Source organism: Peromyscus eremicus, chromosome 20, assembly GCF_949786415.1.
Source record: "Peromyscus eremicus chromosome 20, PerEre_H2_v1, whole genome shotgun sequence".
Taxonomy (NCBI): Eukaryota; Metazoa; Chordata; class Mammalia; order Rodentia; family Cricetidae; genus Peromyscus; species Peromyscus eremicus.
Window position 1 is genome coordinate 65826783 of NC_081436.1, and position 23872 is coordinate 65850654.

Below are 23872 nucleotides of genomic sequence, written 5' to 3' on the forward strand. Positions count from 1 at the left end.
CTCACCTTAGACCCAGCCTCTCCACTATCACTACATGAATTTTCATACCTCTTTCATAATCATTCTCATGACAATGAAGTTTTGCTTGATTCTCCCTCCGCTTATCAGTCCACTGAGATACAAATCTGAGTCATTTCCTGTAAGTACCTGGCTTCACCCAAAAGAGACAGACTCTTGTCCCCCCCTCCCGTCCTCTCCTCTGATATCTGCCCTGTCCTCTGATATCTGCCCTGTTGGACTTTCTATTGCTGTCACAAACACCATGACCAAAGACAACTTCGGGAAGAAAGGGTTAGTTTTGTCTTCTGGCTTATAGTCAAATAGACAGAAACTGGCTTTTTGGCCTACTTACTTTCCCAGATTTTTAAATAACAAAGCCCTTATTTATAGCACTTACCTTTTTACTGAAATTACAAAAACAAACACTAGCCCTTTCTAGAACGTACCAAGGCAAGCAGCAAAGGACAAGGCTGAGTGGTCACACATGCCCTGCACGCTCTGAGTATCAGATCACTTGGAGGTCAAGGTTACCCACAGATGTTAAATGAAGTGTCCCTCCAGAGAGCGAGTGGCATGCTGGCAGCAACAGTGACGTGGGGCAATAGCAAACAAAGGCAGACAAGCTCAAGTTCCAGGTAAAGTTCACAAGTGAACCATCTGTGTGCAAGCACAGGTCAGATCTCTGTGTGGCCTGCACAGGATTTCCCCAAATACATGAGCAACTGTTGACATGAAAAAGGTAAGAGGTTTCACATATAAATCTATATTCCTATTTCTTTTCTGAGAAGTTAGAAGATCTTGGCGCCTCCATGAGGAAGGCTAGACTACCTGGAGGCTCCTGTGGTCCCATCTCTGCTGATAATGCTATACCAACCCCAGCATCATTCCTGAAACTTCCTGTCATGACCTATTTAACGGTTTCAATCACCTCTAGTTTAAGGATCCCTAGGCTGCAAAATGTGAAAGAGGGCAGAGACTTGGAAGACAGTGAGCGTCAAGGGTTCAACTTGTCTTGGTACTGAACAGTAAGCTAAGCTAAGAATGTTGAAGCCAGGGAGCTAGGTGAGATGCCCAGGAGCTGGCGGACCTGAAATGGCAGCATGACAGAACTCAGAGACTGAACCTGAAGTGGCTCCAGCAGGGATTTTATGCCTCATGTCAGGAACAGGAACTGCAAACCAGACAAGCAATGACATAAGGTGACAGCAGGTGACTGACCCACCTGCCCCAGACATCCCACCTCGGTGACAGCAGGTGACTGATCCACCCGCCTCAGCCATCCCACCTCACACAGCAGGTGACTGATCCACCTGCCCCAGCCATCCCACCTCAGTTCCTGAGAGCACGAAAACGTCAGGGATAGATCCCAATAGTCGCTATTTCATAAGAAATAAGGAAAAAGATTCTGCCTCCATCAGAAATTGACTACAGAGGTATAAAATAGTTTTGGATGACTTCCTAAATTAGAAAACCCATATATCCTGTAGTACAGTACTTTACCTGATAGGCATATGCCCAGAAGAAACTCTTGCACATGTGTGAACAGAGCCATATTTAAGAACATGCAAACCAGACCCGGTGGTTGGCACGTGTAATCCCCACCCTTGGGAGCCTAAGGCAAGACGATTGGTATAATTTTGAAGTCAGCTTGAGCCACATAATGAGTCCCAGGCCAGCAAAACCAAAAATGTAAAAAAAAATCTAAAACTCATAGCCATCACTATACTCAACAGCAAGTACCTAAAAAAGGAAAACCCAGTTTTTAATCCAAAGGAGAGTAGGAATGGACTGCTCTATGAACACAGTGAATTGTTACACAGAAGATAAAATAAATACATGTATGTAATACAACAACATGGAAAATTCTAACCAACATAATCCTGGGTTTGTGTAATTGTCAAAGGCTATAATAGCTGGATGCATTATTCTTTAGTTAAAGACAGCATAGAAACAGAGAAAGAGTGACAAGGAGAGGTGGGGGGAGGAAGAGAGAGAGAAAAGCATGAATGCAATAAAACTATATGAAAAGTTAAGCAAGGGAAATCGACAGGGTTCAGGTATGAGAAGCCAGAGAACTGAAAAGGACCTGCACATTATGGCTGGATCCCAGACTGTGCTTTGCATGTTGTATTCTTGTGTGCTTCTTGTGCTATTAAAAGTGAAATCCAAAATTGTTAAATTCAAGTCCTGAGATCTTCCTTGGAATGCATTTTGACATAAATGAATGATCTTTCCTCAATGTGAAAGGTCCGCTGGGAATAATAACACAGTCAGCACTTGCGAACCAGTTACTCTCCTATTGTTCCAATGCCATTAATTAACAGCTAGGAAGCACCAGTTACACTGAAGCAGGGAGCGAGTCTCCAAAGTCCCTTTGAATCCTAAAGTCTATGGCTCTGTTGGTCTTTCCTACAGATAATATAAAGCAGTCATTTTCTTACACTCCACACGAACACTAGAAAGGCACCCATTCATGAAGGTAGACTTGGGGGTGATAAAAGAGGGACTGTGTAGAAGTAACCATCTTATTAAATAAGAAACACAGAGCCAATGTAAAGATAAAAGCCCAAGAGCTCAGAGCTAAGAGCCTTACCCTTCCTGCTTCAGCCAAGAGAGAGACCTACTTCCTGTGTGTTTGTCTTTATATAGACTTTCTGTTCTGCCTTCTCACTGGTTGTAAACCCAACCACATGACCGCCTCGTCACTGCCTGTCTGTACAGACCTCCAGGTCTTCTATGGTTGGTATTGAGATTAAAGGCGTGTGTCTCCAATGCTGGCTGTATCCTTGACCACACAGAGATCTACCTAGCTCTGCCTCCAAGTGCTGGGATTAAAGGTGTGCACCACAAACGCCCAGCTCTGCTATGGCTTGCTATTAGCTCTGACCCCCAGGCAACTTTATTTATTAACATACAAATAAAATCATATTTCAGTACAAATAAAATCACCATAGGACTGAGCAGACAGAGGTCCAGAACCAGTCCTCCCCAGCCACAGGAGCTTTCTTTCTGTGATATATAAACACCTTTTTTTCTGTAAAGGGATAGACCTGGTTTGCTGGCTGCTTTTGTATATAAACTTTTATTAAAACACATTATTTTGTGGACCTCTTCTATAAATGTTTAATGTTTTCCAGTTTGACCATTGTGTGTACCCAGAAGACATGAAGACCAAAAACCCCAGCAAAAATAAACACATGTCTATAAGTCAAATAAGTAAACACTAATAGACAACCTATCATTGTACTAGGCATCATGCTAGGTATTAGGAAAATAGACCTGAATTGTCACATTAAAATCCTTGTCTCTACAGAGATTATTTCCAATGAGAATAAGGACAATAAGTCATTTAATTATTTAAACATGACAGTATGTATTTAATAATTACCCTAGGGTCATCCATGGAGAATAAACCAAGAGATTTACCCTGACCTAGGCCTAGAAAAAGTTAAGACTGTTCTGCAACCTAAAAAGTGAGTGAGGGCTAGCCAAGTAGAACAGGGAAATGGAGAGTATGGGTTCCTAACACAGGAAGATAAATACACAAATCCAAGGATGCAAGAATCACTACTACACATTTGAAAAACTGGAAGAGATCAAAATGTCACACTTAAGGGTTCAAGACAGAGTGACAAAACCAAGACCAGAGAAGGAGGTGGGAGACAGGTCACAGAGGAAGGCCTGCAAGCTACTTGAAAGCAGTGGCAAATAAGGCTTCAAGGAAGATTCTGCAATAAGAAGTTCACTCTGGAATGGAGTGCAGGCTGAAAATAAATGGTGGGAATGTCCCCCACGAAAGAAGACTGATAGAAGCAGAGAGGGGACTTCTCCTCCAACACAATTGGAGAGGCTGGAATTACAGGTACAGGGCCAACTCTTCTGCTATAAATAACCTCAGATCCACAAAGATGACAATTCTCAGATGCCAATTTTCAGACACAGTAAAGAAAGTACTGAAATTCCTGCAGCCTCTGAGAGAATGATAACTTACAAGGTGGTGGTCATTGTCCAACCATGGGAAAGTGAGGCAGGATCCAAGGAGAGCCTAGAAGCACCTGTGAGCTAGATGGCAGAGTTTCAAGTTTGAAAGTTGGGGTATGTAGATCAGGGCCACAGAGAAGAAGCTATGCATTGTGGGAATCTAAAGGACTATGTCAGTGTCCTCAGAAAATCCATTGCTGAAAGCTGGGTTGTACATTTACAAGGTAAATTACCCAAATCTATAAAGAGTGGCTGCTGTTTGATTTAAAAAGAGCAGACATAGGCTCTGAGCTTCAGTGGAAGATATTTGTGCACTAGCATAATGAGAGGAAGACAAACCTTATTAGTGCTTCATTAATCCTCTGGACATTCAGCAAGACACTGTAAACTCCACCTTATAAATACGGTGGATGTGAGGACCAAACATAAAATACGCATTTTCAACAGAATTGCTATCATTATACCCAAAGGAGTGAAAATTACTTTTTAGTAGGGAGGGACAAAGTAATCTTAATTCTTAGAGTGCTTTGTGGCCTCTGAAGAACTTCATTTATAGAGTTATAACTTAGCTATTCAAACTTCATGAGGGAAAGAGCCATAATTATGGGGGAAATGTCCAAGAAAAGCTACTTTGGGGTATAACAATGACAAAAAAATTAAGAAATAGTACTCTAGAATACTCATTATTCTAGATTGATCTGTGGAAAGCCTAGAACTAAGCCTTGGTAGAGTCTTCAGAGGAATCAATGGGTAAATTAGAGGGACTCAGAGCTTTCCAGTAAACCATTCTACCAAAGTATAAATTAACCAAAGTTCAAACTGATCAGCAAATATTTTTTTTTTCTGAGACAGGACTTCTCTGTGTAGCCCTGGCTGTCCTGGAACTAGCTCAGTAGACCAGGCTAGCCTCAAACTAACAGATCTGCCTGCCTCTGCCTCCCTAGGGCTGGGATTAAAGCTGTGCGCTAACCAGCCTGGCTAACCAGCCAGGATTTTAACTGTTTTTAAATATGACTGTGAATGTGCATGCATGCCCCTCCCCAGACATGCACACACTGGCACATGCACACACAGACCTCACCAATATTCTTTATTATACAATGCAAAATTGATACAGTTGTAAAGAAAAATGTGGTCCATGGTTTTTCAGTTAAATAATCGACATAAACCAATCATGAAGGTAATATAGTGTTGGGTTTAATGAATAAAAATATTAAGATAGCTATTATAAATATGTTGAAGGCATTAAAGATGTGTTTGAAGAACTAGAAGAAAATACAGTCTTAATTACTGAACAAGTGGGAGGAGGTTCTTGTAAACAAAAAAAAAACAAATGTAAATTATGAGATAAAAAAATACAGAAACAAAAGAACCTGACAAATCTGGGAGATATTCGTGTGTGTGTGTGTGTGTGTGTGTGTGTGTGCGCGCGCGCGCGCGCGCGCGTACGCGCGTGCGCGTGTGTGCATGTGCATGTGTGTATTCAGTGATGACAAATATATGTGGAAAATGAAGTAAAGGAAGGTCCCAGAAGATGTATTTGCTTGTAAACTGTAGAGAAAACGATACCACTATAAATGGGATTGGTAACTCCGCAGGAAAAACAGGCTGACATTGCTCAAAACCTGAAAACGCAGGGACACTATGTGGAGATTATAAAGGGTCAGGGAATAAAATGGCCAGAACAATTAGGTCTAGATAATTGCATAACTTATTTTGTTGCTGAGTAGAGGCTATACTTTTCACACACAAAAAGAACAAAACAAGACAAAAAACCAAAAGCAAGAAAAAAAATATACCTGACAGAATCTAAGTAAACTGCAATGTCCACAGAAGATAATATTGTATGAGATGGAAGATTGGACTCAGTATAATGAGTCCTATACTGTGCTGAATTAAATTCAAGTATAGACACATGAAATAATTAGGGTTTAGCCTTCTCTTCCACAAAATAGCTCCAGATTTAGAAGACAATACTCTTGTGCTAGTCATCTACCCAATATTGTGACAAAATCACTTAGATAATGAACTTAAATTGAAGAAATTCTTATTTAGAATCATATTTTTCAATTTTTCAGTCCATAGCTAGTGGAATCAGTTGTGTGTGGACTTGTAACAAGGCATAACATCATGGTGGGCAGTGTCAGATAAATAAAGCTGGAAAGAATCTAAGTGAGAATCAGAGGATAATGTCCCACAGTCCCTCCCAGTATCTACCCCTAATGAATTCATTTCCTTCCAGTAGGGCCCTGCCCCCAAAACTTCCCTCCCAACAGCACCATCAGTTGGCAATAACTCCTTTACCACATCAGCCTCTGAAAGACATTTAAAACCCAAAGCATAACAGTCCCTGACCACCACCCATGAAACAGGACCAAGTCTCGATTCTTAGAATAACAGGATCATTTCTGCAATTTAAAAGATGCAGATTATCAGATAAAAAAATTCATAATCCTTGCTCCTCTATAACTTGGTGAGTTTTATTACAGTACTAATATGACCTGAAGATGTAGGGCAGCTGGTGTCAATGAGTAAGACCATGATACTTAAAATTGTACTGCTGCTCATAAATCAGAACTTTCCAGTTTATGTTCAACTGTCATTTTTGAATGCATGCCTTCCAATATTTTATTTTATTTTATTTTATTTTTTTGGTTTTTCGAGACAGGGTTTCTCGGTGTAGCTTTGCGCCTTACCTGGAACTCACTTGGTAGCCCAGGCTGGCCTCGAACTCACAGAGATCCGCCTGGCTCTGCCTCCCGAGTGCTGGGATTAAAGGCGTGCGCCACCACCGCCCGGCCTTCCAATATTTTAAAAATCAGTCTTCACCATGAACACAGAACCTCAAATTCACTTCATTTGAAATGAATAAAACATTTCTTGTGTAAAAATGTCTCTTCAACTTAGCTCCTCCTCACACAGACTCTCCTTGATGGCCTCCACATACTCACATGTCAACCTCAAGAACAAATTCCTCTTCTCTAGCCACAGGTAAACCATGCATTTTCTCTACAATGCTATCACAACACCCAGGCAGAAAAGGCACTTGAAGATGTAAGAGGCATTACAGAAGTTGAGAGACACAGTCTGGAAAACACGCACCTGGCTTCGAATAACAGAGTCACTGGTTCAGAACCAGGGACTTAAAAATTCCACAGGTCAACTAAGTATAAAATTCCACGGATTAGAAATAAACTTCAAGTCTAAAGATTTGGGCAGCAAAAGCTTTACTTCCATCCACAATGCTGCCACTTAAGTGAGGGTAATCATTTCAGACCGTTTTTTCTAGAACCAAAACCTATGTATATACAATTGTCTACTTGTCATCTCCTCTCCAACTACATGTTTCATAGTTACTTTTAATTCAAGATTTCCAAACCCAAATACCTGAATATTTAAGGAATAAAAAGTACAGATAGTGTTGCTTCAAAATAAGAGTGTTTTCCAATATGCCAAATTGTGACCTCAGTGAATGATATTTTTATATTTCAAGCATCACTATTACATTTTCCAAACAGTGTTGAATACATGAATAAATGAAACAAAAATTTGTTTCCATAGTTTGTCTGGCACACAGAGTGCCCTTCATGGTTCAGAAACCACTTACATAATCTGTCTAGTCCTTGAATCTTGACTTTTAACCCTATTGTAGCCTAACAAACTATATGATACTCATAAGTAGATAGCACTCTCTTCATTTATCACAAAGGTTTTGGTGTCATTATAGTTTGAATATTAAATGTTTCCCTTAGGAACGTGTTGAGTGCTTGTACCAGCTATTCCAAAATAGCACTATTTTGGAAGGTTCTGGAAACTTTAGGGTTGGACCTAGCAAAAGGAAATAGGACACGAGGTCATGTCCTCAAGGACTGTGTATTTCTGTGCTGCTTTCTGAGTGAAGACGTTTCCCTCCATGCTCTCTTAATATGTCGCTTCACCCTGGACACAGAAGACTGGAGTCAAGTGACTATGCACAGCCTTCTGAGATCTGTAAGTCAACCTGTCTTCATGGGAGTTATCAGTGTCGTGTATCATCACCAAGACAACAGAAGCAGCACAGGGAATAAACAGTTCACACATTCAAGACAGATGGACCTTAAATTTTTCAGACAAGAATAAGGGAAAGAATCTATAGATAAAACTATTTTTCATTTTAAAATTTCCATAGCTTCAAATGTTTCAACTAGAAGGCAACTCGGAAAAAGCTGCCTGCATTACTGAGCAAGCAAGTTAGCTCAGTAGATCAGGCGCTTACTGCACCAGCCTGATGACCCAAGTTCTATCCCTGGAATCCCCATAAAGATAGAAGGAAAGAGCTGACTGTACAAAATTGACTTTGATATTCACACATAGGCCATGGGGTGCACACACACACACACACACACACACACACACACACATAAACACACACTAATAATAACGGCATTTTTAATGTTTTATGGATAAGTTGAAAAGAAAACATTGATTTCTGGGTCTATATGTTTCTTAAAATTCACTCAACAACCATTTACTGAGCATCAACCATTTGCCAAGTGCTGTAATCTATATGAAATTTTATGAACTAAAGAAATAAAACCTGCTGAGCAGTGGTAGCACATGCCTTTAATCCCAGCACTCAGGAAGCAGAGCCAGGTGGATCTCTGTCAGTTCGAGGCCAGCCTGGTCTACAGAATGAGATCCAGGACAGGCACCAAAACTACACAGAGAAACCCTGTCTCAAAAAATCCAATAAATAAATAAAACCTATGTAGTGGGAGTTCCTAGCAAATTACCATATTGTCTGAAAAATAATAATAGTATATATCTAGTTTAGCTTGTGAAGCAATAGATATTTAATACCATCTTTGCCAGTAGACATGTAACTGAGCCTTATTGTTCACAGTAGGTTTATTCTACAAAGTTGCTGTGAACTGAACTGAGAATCTCTTCCAGGGAAATAGAAGGCTGGGTTTATATGAGCCTCTGATCACAAAATTTTTTTTATCATCTTGCTTTATGACAGCTTTTTAAAAAGACTCATATATAATACTTATTGACTCATTAATGCTGTCCTCAGAGCCAGCAGCACCATCTCTCAAGTACGAAGGAAGCTTGCAGAACACAAACACTTCTATGTAAGGGGCAGAGACAGTCCACAGCACTACACTTGGGGCCATTTCAAACAGTGTAATCACCAAGAATAAACACAAAGTATGGGAGGAAATGACACTACGTCCACAGCACATATACTTGTTTATAGCTTGGGAGAAGGAAGAAGGAGGGGAAAGGAAGGCAGCAAGTGTATGGAAGATAGTGAGAGGAAGAAAATGAAATTCTTTGATATTAAACTTGCTTTTGCCATTTCCTAGCTGGCAATTTTAGGGAATTTACTTAATGACTGTCTCAGTTTACCTATTTCTGAAATGAAGATAATTATATTTCTGTATTGCTAATATTTAAGATTAAAAGTCTTAACTACACACAAAGTGTTTTGTTAAGCCCCTACTAGGCACAAAATAAGCACTATTTATGTTAGCTAACAACTGAAATAAACAGAGTAAAGCAGTGGAGCATTATCTTAAACTTTCAGAGTTTAAAAATTTGTGAGAGGTCCAGGGTAGGCACTCAATAACTACAGCTATTGTTTATGTTTCCATTCTGACTATCCCTCCCCAACCGTTTTCTGCCTTGTGCCCTCTGCTTTCTCCTTGCCCTGCCACAGACACTGTTAGAGGCCTATCCAGGACATTGGACATCCCTTCCTTAGGGAGTTTGCTCACCTCGAGGTTGCATTTGCATTAGAGTTGAGTTGCTGTCCTAGTTTTGCTTCGACAAAACACCAAAGCAACTTGGAGAAGAAAGGGTTTATTTGGCTTACACTTCTAGACTACTATTCATCATTGAAGGAGGTCAGGACAGGAACTGAAACAGGGCAGGATCCTGGAGGCAGGAGCTGATGCAGAGGCCGTGGAGGGGAGCTGCTTACTGGCTTGCTCCCCATGGCTTGCTCAGCCTGCTTTCTTATAGAACTCAGGACCACCAGCCCAGTGATGGCACCACCCACCAAGGACAGGGCCCTCCCCCATTGATCACTTATTAAGAAAATGCTCTATGTGTTTGTATACAGTCCGATCTTATGGAGCCATTTTCTCAGTTGAGGTGCCCTCCTTTTCGGATGACACTACCTTGTGTCAAGTTGACATAAAATTAGCCAGGACAGTTGCTCTGGTGACATTTCCTTCAATGTAGACGTATCCAATGTTGAATGGCCAATTCTCCCTGCTGCCTGGGCCAAAGTGACTGTACGGTGCCTACATTGTATTTGTATTCCATTGAGAGCAGGCTTACAATACCTGCCATTCAGGCCTACCCAGCAGCCTCCTTTCAAATCAGTGATGGAGTTTACAGTATGTGTTGCTGGCATAGACTTTAGTACTTATAGTCAACAGAAAAGGGAGGCTGGAGACAATGTGAAATAATCCAAGGCAGATGAAGAACTGATAATGACAATGCTGGGGTTTTCTCAGAGGGAGCCTCCTAAGTGCATGTCCAAGCTGAAGCATATGGAGAAAAATTAAGGCCAAAGCCAGTGAGGAGAAGGGATGAGAGACAATTACTACCGTGCAAACATAGAGGTCCTTCATCTGTGGTTTGGGCAAAGGATGAGATCCATGACATTAAAGCCAACCCTGAGTGGCAGAGATTTAGTTGGCAGGAAGAAAACCCCATCCTGCCAAACTCTTCAGGACCATGGTTGCCAAGGAACACACTCACATGGCAGAGAGCATCTTGTTCCTCGCATCTTTCCAGTGCTGTGTGGGTGGCACATTTGGGGGCTGGCAGCGCAGCCCTGTCTCAGATCTACTTGGAGCTTCCTCAGCTTTTGATCATGACAAGAGGCCCTTTATCATGGATATTTTATAGGACAAGCTTCTCACTAGCTGCCTTTAAACTTCCACTGTGACCAAAAAATGCTTTGGCAATACACTGATCTCAATGAAAAAGATCATTCAGAATGTAGAAAATACTAACTACTTTTCAGATTCAACACATCTACCCACCACAAACCACATTTGATAGCTGGATCAACCATTAGGCCTCTGTCTGATTATATCTGTCTCCAGTTATAAAACAAACATTTTCCCTTTCAAGCAACTATGTTGCAAGTTTCATACTGGATTCTTTCTGGAACGCATTTCGTGTGATCCTCCCCAAACCACTGGGAGCTCAATGTTGTCGTCCATCTCCATGCTACAGTAAAGGAAGCTAAGGGAAATAATTTGCCAGAAATAATGTGGAAAGCAATAGCAGACCAAACATTCAACCAAGTCTACACATCTTCCATCCACATCCTTTCACTGCATCAAATATGACTAAGGTGTTGCACAGCGTGCTCTCAGTGGAATACAAATACAAAATGGCTTGGTTTTCTCAATCTCTGAACCAGCTGTGCTATGCTAAATCCTGTCTACAATCCACCATTCCACATGGCTTTGAGGGGGTAGAAAGTCCCTAAGCGGAATGGAAATGAACATCAAGCTTTGAACACCCACTCACAACTGGAGTAATATCTTCTTTCCCCTCTTTATGTCTTTTTATTGAAAATAGATTCTTTTCTCATACAATATATCCTGATTACAGTTTCCCCTCCCTCCACTCATCACAGTTCCTTCCCACCTCCACTCCCCTCCTGCTCCACTCCCTTTCTGTCTCTCACTAGAAAAGAACAGGCTTCTAAGAGGTAACAACCAAACATAACAAAATAAAATATAATAAGATGAAGCAACAACTTTCATATTCAAGTTAGACACAGCAACCCAACAGGAGAAAAATGGTTCCAAAAGTAGAGGAAAGAATCAGAGACACACCCCTTCTCATGGTCAGGAGTCTAATAAAAATACTAAGCTGATAGCTATACTCTATACCCGGAGGAGTATACTCCTGTGCTTGCTGCTTCAGTCTCTGCAAGCTCATATGCACCCTGCTTCATTGATTCAGAAGTCCTTGTTTTCCATCCCCTCTGACTCTTACGATCTTTTCGCCTCTTGCAGAGGATTCCCTGAACTCTGAGAGGAAGAGTTTGATGTTAATCTCCAATTTTAGACTCTCTCTCCACATAATGTCTGGCTGTGGGTCTCTGCATTTGTTTTCATCTGTTGCCTAAAAAAGTATCTTTGATGATGACTGCGTAAGTCACCAGTCTACAAGTACAGCAGAATATCATTAGGAATCATTTTATTGATTTTTTTTTTAGACTAATCATGTTTGGTTTTACCCTAAGTCTCTAAGTTATCTAGTTTCTGGTTCTTGATTACCTGAGCAGTGTCAGATATGAATTCCTTCTCCTGGAGTGGGCCTTAAGTCAAATCAGACATTGGTTGGCTGGCTACTCCCACAAGTTCTATGCCACCATTGCCCTAGCATATTTTTCAGGGAGGACAAATTGTATGCCAGGCTTCTCTTCTGAGAGCCTGCAGAACACCTTCCTCACAAAAGAGACTAGAACGTTGGGATGAAGGTTCCAAGTAGGCACCAGCATGACTGCTCCATGTTCAGTGAGTTGTGTGGATGTTGTTCTCAGCTGTGGGGCCTCACTGTCAGTTTGTGGAGAGCAAGCCTCTGTCTTAGCATCAGCTTTAATTCTCTCTATGGGATACTCCTGCCCACACCCCTGGTCAACAACTCAGTTGAATGCAACCCAATCCTGCCACTGGAATTCTTGCCTGGCTATAAGAGATGACCAGTTGAGACTCTTTATCATCCATTGCTAGGAGTCCTCACTAGGGTCACCCTCATAGATTCCAGGGAGTTTCCAATGCACTAGTTTTCCACACCACCCTGCAAATGCCCCCACCCCCACAATTGCAGCCATTTCTCCTCAGGCTCTCTCCCTCCAACCTATCTCCCTGCCACCTGATCCCTCCCTCTCCTATCCACACCCTCTCTCAGTCTATCTGTAAAATCTACTCTGTTTCCTCTTCCCAGGAAGATCCATGTGTCCCCACTAGACCCTTCCTCTTTACCTAACTGTAACATGAATCTTAAAAGGTCTTATTATTAAAAAAAAAAAAAAAAAAAAAAACACCGCAGATATTGGGCTGAAAGCTGAAAGATCAGAGAAACAGAACAAGCCAGCCACATTCTTACCTCTAAGAAATCCTCAACTCAAGAGAGAGACTTCCTGTTTACTCATGCTTTATATGCCTTTGTATGCCCTGCCGTCTTACTTACTTCCTAGTGCTGGAATTAAAGGTGTGTTCTGGTTCTCTTCCCAATGTGGCCTTGAACTCACAGAGATCCATCTTGATCTCTGTCTACCGAATGCTAGGATTAAAGGCGTATGCTACCACTGCCTGACCTCTATGTTTAATATAGTGGTTGGCTCTGTCCTCTGATCCTCAGGCAAGCTTTACTGGAGTACACAATATATTACCAAACCTAACCTCTCTGGATGTACAGATTGTAGCTTGGTTATCATTTACTTAATGGCTAATATCCACTTATAAGTGAATACATGCCATATTTGTCTTTCTGGGTCTGGGTTACCTCACTCAGGATGATTTTTTTTCTAATTCCAACCATTTGCCTGCAAATTTCATGATGTCATTTTTAATAGCTAATATTCCATTGTGTAAATGTACCACATTTTTATCCATACTTCTATTGAGGATATCTAGGTTGTTTCCAGTTTCTAGCAATTATGAATAGAGCAGCAATGAGTCTGGTGGAGCAAATGTCCTTGTTGCAGGATGGAATATTCTTTGGGTGTATGCCCAAGTGGTATAGATAAGTCTTGAGGTCAATTGATTCCCAACTTTCTGAGGAACTGCCATATAGATTTTCATAGTGGCTGTACAAATTTGCACTCCCACCAGCAATGGAGGAACGTTCCCCTTGATCCATACTATTTGCAATATGAGCTGTCACTTGTGTTATTGATCTTAGCCATTCTAACAGGTATAAGATGAAATCTCAAAGTAGTTTTCATTAGCATTTCCTTGATGGCTAAGGATTCCTCTATTGAGAATTCTGTTTAAATTTGTATCCTATTTTAAAATTGGATTATTTGGTTTTTTAACATTTAATTTCTTGAATTCTCTTTATATTTTGAATATTAGTCTTTTATTTGATGTAGAGTTGGCAAAAATCTTTTTCCATTCTGTAGGCGGTGGCTTTGTCCAATTGATGGTGTCCTTTGTCTTACAGAAGCCTTTCAATTTCATAAGGTCCTAATTATCAATTATTGATGTTAGTGTCTGTGCTGTTTGTGTTCTGCTTAGAAAGTCTTCTCCTGTGCCGATGCTTTCAAGGCTATACCTGACTTCTTCTATCGACTTCAGTGTATCAGGTTTAATGTTGAGGTCTATGATCCACTTGGACTTGAGTTTTGTGCAGGATGATAAATATGGATCTATTTGCATTATTCTACATACAGACATCCAATTTGACCACTACCATTTTTTGAAGATGCTGTCATTTTTCCACTGTGCATTTCTGGTTTCTTTATCAAAAATCAGGTGTCCATATGTGTGTGGATATAGGTCTATGTCTTCAATTCAATTACATTGATCAACATGTCTATTTTATGCCTATATCATGTGCTTTTTATTACCATAGTGCTGTCGTACAACTTGAAATCTGGGATTGTGATACTCCCAGCAGTTATTTTATTGTTCAGGATTGTTTTAGCTATCCTGGATTTTATGTATTTAGATGTGAAGTTGAAATTTGTCCATTTGAGGTCTTTAAAGAATTTTGTTGGGATTTTGATGGGGACTGCAATCAATCTGTAGATTGCTTTTGGTAGGATGGCCATTTTTACTATGTTAATCCTACTGATCAATGAGCACGGGAGATTTTTTCCATCTTCTAATATCTTCTCCAGTGTCTTTCTTCAAAGACATGAAGTTTTTATCTTACAAGTCTTTCACTTGATTGTGTAGTGTTACCCCCAAGATATTTTATATTATTTGAGGCTATTATGAAAGGTATTGTTTCCCTAATTTCTTTCTCAGGCTGTTTGTCATTTGTATATAGGAGGGCTACTGGTTGTTTTTTGTTTTGTTTTGTTTTGTATTTGTTTTCATTTTTTGTTGTTGATATTGTATCCAGTCACTTCACTGAAATTGTTTATCAGCTATAGGAGTTGCCTGGTAGAATTTTTAGGGTCATTTATGTGTACTATCATTTCATCTGCAAATAATCATACTTTGACTTTACAATTTGTATCACCTTGATCTCCTTCAGCTGACCTATTGCTCTAGTTAAAACTTTAAGTACTATATTGAATAGATATGGAGATGGACCACCTTGTCTTGCTCCTGATTTGAGTGGAATTGCTTTGAGTTTCTCTCAATTTAATTTGATGTTAGTTATGGGCTTCATGTAAATTGCCTTTAAGTTTAGGTATGCCTCTTGTATCCCTAATCTCTCCAGGATTTTTATGAAAGAGAATTCGATTTTGTGAAAGGCCTTTTCTGCATGTAATGAGATGATCATGTGGTTTTATTCTTTCAGATTGTTTATATAATAGATTACATTGACTGATTTTTGTATACTGTACCATTCTTACATCTTTGGGATGATGCCTACTTGATCATGGTTTATGGTATTTTTTAATGTGTTCTTAAATTTGGTTTTCAAGTACCTTATTGAGTAATTTTGCATCTATATTCATAAGGGAAATGATAATTCTTTTTCTTTTTTGAGTCTTTATATGGTAACTCATATAATGAGTTATATGGTGGCCTTTATATGGTGGCCTCATAAAATGAATTGGGCAATGTTCCTTTTGTTTCTTTTTTGTAGAATAATTTGAGGAGTATTTGTGTTAACTCTTCTTTGAAAGTCCGGTAGAATTCTGTGCTAAAACCATCTGGCCGTGGGATTTTTTTGGTTGGGGAAATTTTTTTTCTTATTATTCTATCATACAATACAACCTCACTCCACTTTTCTTAGTTCCCTTTCCAACCTCCGCTCTCCCCGAGATCCACTTCGCTTCCATTTCCCTTCGGAAAAGAGCAGGCCTCCCAGGGATATCAACTGAATATTGGGCAACAAGTTACAATAAGACAAGGCCCAATCCCTCATACCAAGGCCAGATGATGCAACCCAGTAGGAGTAAAAGTGCCCAAGAGCAGGCAAAAGAGTCAAAGATATCCCTCCACTCGGTTGGGAGAATTTTAATGACTACTTCTATTTCACTAGGGGTTATAGGTCTATTTAAATTGTTTATCTCATCTTGATTTAATTTTAGTAAGTGATACCTATTGAGAAAATTGTCCATGGCATCTGTGGTTTCTTAGAGTCTGTAGCACATCTGTCCAGGCCCTTCTGGCTTTTAGAGTCTCCATTAAGAAGATGAGTGTAATTCTAATAGGTCTGCCTTTATATTTACATGGCCTTTTTCTCTTATAGCTTTTAATATCCTTTCTTTATTCTGTATGTTTAGTGTTGTGATTATTATGTGGTTTGAGAACTTTTTTTCCTAGCCCAATCTATATGTTGTTCTATATGGTTCCTATACCTTTATAGGCATCTTCCTCTTCAGGTTAGGAAAAAATTTCTTCTATGATTTTGTTGAAAATATTTTCTGGGCCTTTGAGCTGGGATTCTTTTCCTTCCTCTATTCCTATTATTCCTAGGTTTGGTCTTTTGATAGTGTCCAGATTATCTGGTTGTTTGTGTCAGGAATTTTTTAGATCTAATATTTTCTTTGACTGATATATTCATTTCTTCTATCATATCTTCAATGTCTGAGATTCTCTCTTCCATCTCTTGTATTCTGTTGGTGATGCTTGCCTCTGTAGTTCCTGTCACATTCCTAAATTTTTCATTTCTAGAATTCCTTCACTTTGTGTTTCCTTTCTTGCTTCCATTTTCAGGTCTTGAACTGTTTTATTCATTTTATTCAACAGCTTGTTTATATTTTCTTGGCTTTCTTTAAAGGATTTATTAATTTCCCCCAACTGTTTGTATTTTCCTTGATTTCTTTAAGGTATTTATTCATTTCCTCTTTAAAGACCTCTACCATCATATAGTTGGTTTTAAGGTTTTGTGCTTCAGTTATGTTAGAATTTATTCAGAGCCTGCTGTGGTAGGATAGCTAGACTCTAGTGAAGGCATATTGTCCTGGCTATTATTGATTGTGTTCTTGTGTTGGCATCTAAGCATCTGGGTTGGGGATGATTTCTGTTTTGTTTTTTTAATTGGGCGTCTCCCCGCCCCCATCTGGTTTCTGTGTTCTCTCTGGATTTTTGAAGAGTGTGATGGCTGTGTGTTGCCTGCTCTGCTGATGTGCTCACAAGAATGAATGCTTGTGGGGTTTTGCTGGGATTCATCAAAGAGTAGGGGGAGGAGTTAGGAAGGGATGGTCTGTGAGATCCTCAGGAGATGTGGGCAGGAGGAATGGAGGCTGCAGCTAGTGTTCTGTTGCATTGCTAAAGATGAGACTGAGGGACTGAGTCTGGGAGAACTGCGAGAGAGGAGGAGATCTGCAGGCAGCCTGTTTGGTCCTCTTTATGTCTTTCGTCAGTGGAAAAAGTATGGGGGCGCTACTGTCATAGCCGTCATCACTGTAGTAGTAAGAACAACTTGACCAGCTTTACTGACTTGTGTAGAAGCATCTGACCCCAGTTATTTGCAGCTACCTCAAAATGGTTGTGTTTTATACCCCTTTGTCCTTACCTTGGCACACTTACTGATTCTAAGGTAAATAAGAAATATGTTGCAATACAAATTTTTCCTAACTGTCTCATATTTACCCTGTGTTTCAATTCTTGTTTGAATTTAGTGAAGCACAAACATGAAACTCTGGTTAAAAATTAGTTCCAAAGATGATGAAAGGTCTAGAATTCTAATGAAAACCCCAAGTTTACATATAGCCTATTCAGACAGTCCGATAAGTCACTTACAACCAAGGTCACAAGCTTCCCCTTGCACTGGCAGCTTTAACAGCCTCAGAACTGTCCTAAGCTCTGAGACAGTCCTACCTTTGCCAATGCCATTCTTACTGGTGGAACCTTCCTTTCCTCAATCAGATCCCACCTATGTTTTAATGATTATTTCTGCCTGTCAATTATAACCACAGAAACCTTCACATTCTCCCAAACCACAGGAGTTAATTGTGTTGTATGTTTTCAAAATCTCTGCTCCTTACATAGTTTCCACAGGGAATTCATTCAACCAAATTTTCAATGTTTTCTATGGTCTTACTGATATTTTTTGAGTAAAATGAAAGGGTTACATTGCACAGAACACAGTTTTTCACATGTATAACCCTCAATGGGTTTGCCTACCACACCAGCATTACTGTATCTAAGAACCTTAGAGGCTGACTTCTACCCAAGAATGATCCCAGAAAATATATTTTACAACAGTTACCAAGATGTCTCCACTTACTTTTTGTTTTAACTTATAATTTTACTGGATATAGATCATGAATTATCAATTATATTATAACTACTTAAGGAAAGGGTAGGGCAGTCAATACTCTGAAGTTCCTAGAACACTGAAATACATGAGGGAATACTCTGTAAAGACATCTTCAGAGGAATAGGAGTATGTCAAAATACAATGTCCATATCCTAAGACTCAGTACCTATCAGTATAGCCTTATTTGAAAAGAGAGCTTTGAAAAATAAATGGGACACAAAGCTTGAGAATAGGTCATAGGGCATTCTGGAGTACCTGGTTATCTCAAAATTCAGTGACAAGAATGCTCACAAGAGATAGTGGTAGTGAAAATATAGAAGAGAAAGAAAAAAAACATTGCCTTAGTTACTTTTCTATTGCTGTGAGAAAACACCATGACAAAAGGAACTCACAAAAAACCACATTTAACTGGGGCTTATTTACAGTCAATGACCATCATGTCAGGAAGCATGGTAGCAGGCAGGCAGGCATGGAACTGGAGCAATAGCTGAGAACTCACATCTGATCTGAAAGCTGGAGGCAGAGAGAGAGACTGGGCCAGATACGGGTTTTGGAACCTCAAAGCCCACTTTCTCCAACAAGGCCACCTTCCTAATCCTTCCTAAAAATAGTACTACCAACTAGGGACCAAGTACACAATATTTGAGCCTATGGAGGCCATTTTCATTTAAACAACCACAGCTATGGATGATTAAGGTAGAGATTAGGATTTGTAGCACAGCAACAAGCCAAGGAATGTCTGGGGCGACAAAAAGCTAAATGAGGCAAAGAAGTATTCTCTAGAAAGAGAGAAGCTTTGCTGTCATCATGATTTTAGACCTCTGCCTTCCATAATTGTAAAGGAATAAATATCTGTTATGTTAAGGTGATTGACTGAGGCAGCCTGAGGAAGCCAGCAGAACCAGCTTCTGTAGATTTATTCTTCTGTTCAGAAAATATTCTCTGAGATGTTGTTATAAAATAGGCAAGATGCTAGACATATCACACATATAAAGATGTCTTCTTCATGGATATAGCCTTGTAGAAACTTATATTTCAGAGGCAATTCTGGTTGCCATCTGAATGTGGAGTGTAAGTTGCTGCTAGGGCATTTCACATCACAAAAGAGTACAGATGTGAGTCATGTGCATGTGTCATGGGAACAGGAACTCAACAGACTACAGATATGAGTCATCTGCGAATGCCATGGCAACAGGAACTCATAAGATGGCTCTGGAGTCATCGGGAAAAACAGCTCTAGACCAGGCTTCTCTAATTCCCACAATTCGGAGAGGCTGAGTAAGAAATGCAGCATTGTTAGAGTCAGACAGACATCATTTCACTCTGCACTGGACATGTACACATTGTCACAGCGCAGAGTTGAAAAGTGAGGTTAAAAGAGCACCTAGGATAAAAGCAAAATGCCAGCTTTCTTTAAAGTAAGTGTCACACTGATAGGAAAAAAGCTAACAATCCTTTTTAGGAGCAATGACAGTCTGTGCATGAACTAGCAAAAAGAGACTGTCTGACCTAAACGTGATGCAAGCCATGTTTTCAGAAGCTAAGACAACCCAGTTTAGATTGAAGTAAGAGCTAAAATTGTATTCATATAAAACCCCCAAAGGCAAATATGTGCTTTCTCTCTGGACTTTAAATTGTGTGTGTGTGTGTGTGTGTGTGTGTGTGTGTGTGTGAGAGAGAGAGAGAGAGAGAGAGAGAGAGAGAGAGAGAGAGAGAGAGAGAGAGACAGAGGGTAGGCAGAGACAGAGAGACAGAGTCAAAGAGAGGGGAAGTGTTGAAACTAAGAAGATCATAAAAGGGGAGAAAGGGTCCTAGGAGGGGTCAAAGAAGAAGGAAATGGAATACTCAGTGACATGGAAGGTGGATTGAGCAAGGACACCAGTGGGGGGGGGGGCAGGGACATAGGGGAGGGAAGTGAGAGAGGATGACATTAGGACAAGAGCATGTAGGGATAGAAAAAAATACCATGTAAACCCCACTACTTTGTATACAGACTTTTAGAATTCATTTAAAAAGACAGCCTCTCTAGAGAAACCTTATGTCATAGGGTTACTTCCTAGAGCCTAGAAGCATCTCTAATTTGTCTCTGGCTCATATCAACTTTGTAAAAATAGGTAAACTAGAAAAAAATAAAGTGCTGCATTTAAAGATGACATTTTAAGGAGGGTGTATTTATTTATATGTGTATGTTTACATGTTTCTGCCTGTATGGTTATGTGGAGTTCAGAGGTCAACCTCAGGTGTCATTCCTCAGGAACACTATCTACAATTTTTGGGGAGATAGTGTCTCTTACTGTGATCCAGGGCTCATCAGTTAGGCTACACTGGCTGGCCAGCAAGCCAGGGATCCACGTGTCGCTGCCTCCCCAGTGCTGGGGTTACAAGGGTATGCACCATGGTCAGAATTCTAACATGGGTTCTTGCAGTCAAACTCAGGTTGTCTTCTTTCATGGAAAGCACTTCACTTGCCGCGCTGCCTCTCCAGCCCCACGATGCCTGTGTCTAAACAGGAAACTAATTACAGATGACGCACAAAAGGGGGAAAACAGAAAGAAAAGAGTGGCATTCCAAGAATATCCCATAAAATGGATAAAAAAGTGGCCAAACAGAACATGAGGGAACCTAAACTAAGCAAATGCTTCCATAAAATGTATAGGAAGAGAAGGTATAAAGAAGCTTATGTGATAGGGCAAAGCAATGGGAATGAGTTATGAATGAATTATCATAAACAGAAGAGAAAACCACCATGAAATGAAGACTGTGTTGAAGATATCCCAGAGACGCTGAAATACTGATGAAAACTAAGGGTCATATAAGATACAAAAGAGGACCAAGACAAAATGTAAATAACCAAATTAGACATGATTACAGCAAAATAAAATTTTAAAATGACTATAGCAAAAAAACACACACACACACATAGAAATCAGAAAACAGAAATCACACATATGCAGAACTAGTGGGCCCAAAGAGCAGAGCAGAGCAAGGGGGTGTTCGGTCTGTTGATTTTCCTCTCCCTAGGAAAAACTATTCAAAGAAATAACAATAATTTATAGTCAACAAATCTATGAAGTATGAGGATGGCTGGTAAAAATATTTTTGAGCACGTAGGAACTCAAAAACTTCTGTGACATTAAGCAACTTTGTTACTGCATATTTAACAAACAAAAGTAGATAGTATAATCTACTACACAAATTATACGGTGCATGTACACACACGTACGTGTGTGTGTGTGTGTGTGTGTGTGTGTGTGTGTGTGTGTGTGTGTGTTTGAAATAGCCTATTACTCACAGGATTGTGATAAATAACATAACATGATAGGAATAAAACACGGGAATGATAAAGATATGCAATAAACAAGATATGCCACCAACACAGCATGACATTATTTTACAACAAGCTTTCTTTTATAAGTAGAGGAATGCTACAATTTAATGGTTAAAAGTATAGTGTAATGAATATACATAGAAGTAATGTAACTACTATTATATTATTCTGTCAGCTGTTATAGGCTGTACATCACTGCACATTCTATACTTTAGTATGACTGGCAGGACAGTAAATTTGTTTATACCAACATCACACAAACATGTGAGTAATGCATTGCTTTATGATATAATGATTACTACAAGGTCAGATGACAATAGGGATTTTCAGCTCCATTATAATAATATGAGACTCCTATCATATCTGTAGCAAATCACTGGTCCAAAACATTATTATTAAGTACATGACAGTAATTATACAGAATTAATATAACTAAGACCAAAATAAGTAATGATTATGGTAACAAAATATAATAAATGTTAGGAGCCCTAACATGTAGTGTTCTGTAATTAACAAAAGTGCGATGAAGAGCTACAGACAGTAAATGCTGCTGAGAGGGAGAATCAGTTTTCCCTAGGGACAGACTCTTAGAAAGTTATACAATTCCTTGTATCAGTCCCAAAGACATGTTCATACAGACTCATTAGGTTATACATACACACATATGTAACAATAATATAATTAAGAAGAGATTATGAATTGAGAAGCAGTGGGGGGAACACAGAAGTTGGAGGAGGGAAGATATGGGTAGAAATGATATAAATGCAGTACTCATGTATAAAATTCTGAAAAAAAAAGTTTAAACAAGTGAGATCAAGGAAAGGGGTGAGAAAGCTGCTGGTGGTGTGTCTGTGTTAATTCCCTAACCTTACTTACAGAGGCAGGCATAGTGAGGGGACCAACACAACCCCAACCTTCCAGCTTTGTCAGTGACAGAGCTATGAGGAGACTATGAACAGCATTATGGGACTTCAGCCCCATAGAGTAATCACTGATTAATCTCTACAAGTCTTGGTGGAGCTATGTCACTTATATTAACTGGTTTTTGTATGAACATGTGATTTAACTCTGGCCAATGAAGCCATGAGTGAGATATTTGTTTCTCTGCTTTTAAGAAGAAATATAAGAAGAAACCAGGGCAACATTTTTCTTTGTCTCTTGATACAGCTACATGTTAAGTTTTGCATGTAAGTGAAATCAGAAAGAAATAACCAGGAAGATAAAAAGTCATGTGCACTGAGGATGGCAAAGTAGGAAAGTTAAAATGTAAAAGCCTTTATACAGTTTCTTTTATCTTCTTAACTTCTCCAACAAATGTGCACTGCATGTCTATTCTTCCTAAGGTGTCCACTTCATGGAACAGGCAGATGAAACTCAGCCCCTAAGAATATTCGTGTTTTCAATTTTCAGTGTGATTATGATCTATAAAAAAAAGAGGCTTAAACAAAAAACAATGGCAAAAAAATCCACTGGTGCTTTGGTTAAAGACCTTTAAATTATTTTTGTTCTTGAGCAAATCCATTCCCAAACATCAAAAGAGTTTTCTCTTCCTTCACATGCAAAGATAAACTGTTTTTCAAAGTTACTTTATATTTTACTCAAAAATAAAACAAAACTAATTCCCCAAGTTTTATGGGAAGTAATATATCAGAGTATGAAGGAAATGCTCCATTCCTCTTTCAAGAAGAAAGGAAGGATTTGTTGATATTTTGTGTGAATCCCTCTTCTCTTTAGAACAACTATGCCAAGTGGTAACCTGGATGTGTGAAGCTGGACAGAATGCTGACGGTCCTTTATCTAGAGCAGTGGTTCTCAACCTTCCTAATACTGTGGCCCTTTAATAGAGTTTCTCCTGTGCTGACCCCAACCTTAAAGTTATTTCATTGCTACTTTATAACTGTAATTTTGCTACTGATAGGAATTATAATGTAAAGATCTGATAAGAGGTCATGACCCATGGTTTAAAAACCACTGATCTAGAGGCATGAGGATGTCTTTCTTATGTAGGTGTGTTCTCCATAGTTTAAAATCTCCCTAAGCATTACCTAAGGAAAAATGTCCTCACAAACACTTACTTTGTCATCAAGTTTTACATATCAGAGATATGCTCATACTGTATTATTCTGCTGTGTGGATCTGAAATCAATGAGA

At 39.5% G+C, this 23872-nt stretch overlaps 1 protein-coding gene across 2 annotated transcripts in view; it reads right to left on the minus strand.

Moving 5' to 3' along the window:
* The window catches only part of Cpq (carboxypeptidase Q), a 454961-nt gene that overhangs the window by 409690 nt on the left and 21399 nt on the right, over positions 1 to 23872 (minus strand). The window contains exon 1 of one of the 2 annotated variants that reach the window (XM_059247594.1): positions 12276 to 12408. The exons of the other annotated variant lie outside the window; for it this stretch is intronic. The gene's annotated coding sequence lies outside the window, so the exon portion shown is untranslated. Of the gene's footprint in view, positions 1 to 12275; positions 12409 to 23872 lie in introns of those variants that run through there. 2 annotated transcript variants of the gene reach the window in all.